Source organism: Hemitrygon akajei, chromosome 4 (genome assembly GCF_048418815.1).
Source record: "Hemitrygon akajei chromosome 4, sHemAka1.3, whole genome shotgun sequence".
Taxonomy (NCBI): Eukaryota; Metazoa; Chordata; class Chondrichthyes; order Myliobatiformes; family Dasyatidae; genus Hemitrygon; species Hemitrygon akajei.
In genome coordinates this window covers 184,544,970-184,546,920 of record NC_133127.1, presented here as the reverse complement: position 1 = coordinate 184,546,920, position 1,951 = coordinate 184,544,970, and the positions used below count along the sequence as shown (strand labels likewise).

General features: G+C 35.2%; 1 protein-coding gene across 4 annotated transcripts in view; it reads left to right on the top strand.

Moving 5' to 3' along the window:
• LOC140727029 (P2Y purinoceptor 8-like) overlaps nt 1–1,736 on the top strand; it is a 49,138-nt gene extending 47,402 nt beyond the window's left edge. For all 4 annotated transcript variants that reach the window (XM_073044196.1, XM_073044195.1, XM_073044197.1 and 1 more), the window contains exon 4: nt 1–1,736. This exon is cut by the window's left edge and continues 1,846 nt beyond it. The gene's annotated coding sequence lies outside the window, so the exon portion shown is untranslated.
• Nucleotides 1,737–1,951: the final 215 nt, after the last annotated feature.

Here is a 1,951-nt window from a genome sequence, read left to right as displayed (position 1 = left end):
GTGTCGTTCTCAGGATTTCTCAGATACAAGCCTTCAGAAGCAGTGTGAGCATGTTGACAGAATTACTTTGTACCACAGCAAGTTCCAGCAAGTTGAAATATCTTTCCCCTGTTACTTAAGCACAAATTGCAGAAGACATTCATTCAGAACAATCAAACAAAAATAAAGCAAGGTACTGCAAATTAAACTAATGCTTCAGCACATAAGTTAAGCAAGTATGGTCGTGCATTTCAGCTGCTGCTTTTATAAAAATGTGAATGTTTGTTATTGTTGCATCCTGATATGAAAATTGCATCAAGTAAACTATAACGACGTGAGAAGATCCAGTTGTGAACTTGGGCATCTTCCTAGTGAAGTGCTAGTCAAGAGGGTGTTCAAAGTCATGAAGACTCAGTAGAAATCATGGGGATTTGCTCCCATTAACACAAAAGTTAAGAAGCAGTTGGTGTAGATTTAAATACATTGGCAGGAGATCTGGGGAGATGAAAGGTAAAGCTTATGAACAGAATGAGTGGTAATGATGTGGTATACGTTCCTTGAAAGGATGGTAAAATACAGAATCAGTTTTATTATTAGTGACATGTCATGAAACAAGTTTTGTAGCAGCGGCATAGTGCAATACAAAAAAATCTCTAAGTTACAATAAAAATATATAAAAAAAATATTGTTACCCAATGTATAACAAAGTAAATTTTATTGTCAAGGTCCGTGTGTATCACCATCTACAACCCTAAGATTCATTTCAAGATTAACACTGGAGATTGTCAGCAAAGTTATGTGGACCACAGGCAATAATTTTAAATATACTTTTAATATTTAAAAAAATCTTACAACCCAAATTTGTTTTATGCATTACTAGCACACACATTATCTACTTTATGATGCTCTCTTACTCCCATAAATACTGAAAAAAAGAAATAAAAAGTACGAGACTTTCTCATTGAAAATGAAAGAAAAAAATAGCTATAACACTAGAAGGATCAGATTATTGTAAAATTCCCAACTGCAAAAATAACTTTTAATCTTTGTTTGATATTCTTTTTCCTCTGCATTCCTTGGTACAAACTCCTGTATCTTCCAATGGACAGCATCTGAATGGCATGTTCCATTTGGGGCCGCTATTCCCATTAGCAAGATAAGCTGGCAGCCCGTGCCACCCATTCAATTTGGCTTTTGGAATGGGGCAGAATGTTAAACTGGAATTAAAGCAAGCCAATGAGTAGAATAATTATTATGTAAGGGGACAGGGAAGCAAAATTTCACTTGATTTACAAAGTCAGGATGAACCTTAGACAACCCACTTCACCACCCTCTCTTCCTCTCTTCTGATTGTCATGATGGTTTTATCTCCCTTAATCTACCTGACATAATTGCTATACTCTCTACAGATCTGAAATAAAGGTTGTAAATTTAATTTTCTCTGAATCTGATATGTTGGCTGGCTCCTACTAGTTTGCTTCCCCAAGTCAATTAAACTAACACATTTCACACTGGCTCCTTTTGATGGACTCGGCTTCCAAAAAGAAAGGTATCAATTTTGAAGGAGCAATTCAGATACAGTATTAATGAATGTATATTGTTTGGAATGCAGACCAGTGATTGGATGTACAGGGAGGGCTGAACAGATAACTTGATTCCTCCTGTGGTCATGGATTATCTTGCACTTATTAATAGCTTGCTTATTTGTCTTCACCAACACATTAGTTTTTGATAATGTTGCTTCAATATTCTTTGTCTCAAATAAATATTATTTTGATATTATAAAAAAAGAAATGCTTTGTGTTTTTTTAAAAATTATTTCATCAGTGATAGAATGATGGACTAATCATGGAGATTGCCTAAACACGAGCAATCTCTCTCTGTATATCCGTGTTCATGTTTCACAAATGCCCTCTCCCTTGGTAAGTCTTTGATGTCTCAGTACTAATCTTGCTCTGAGTCAGAATCAGAA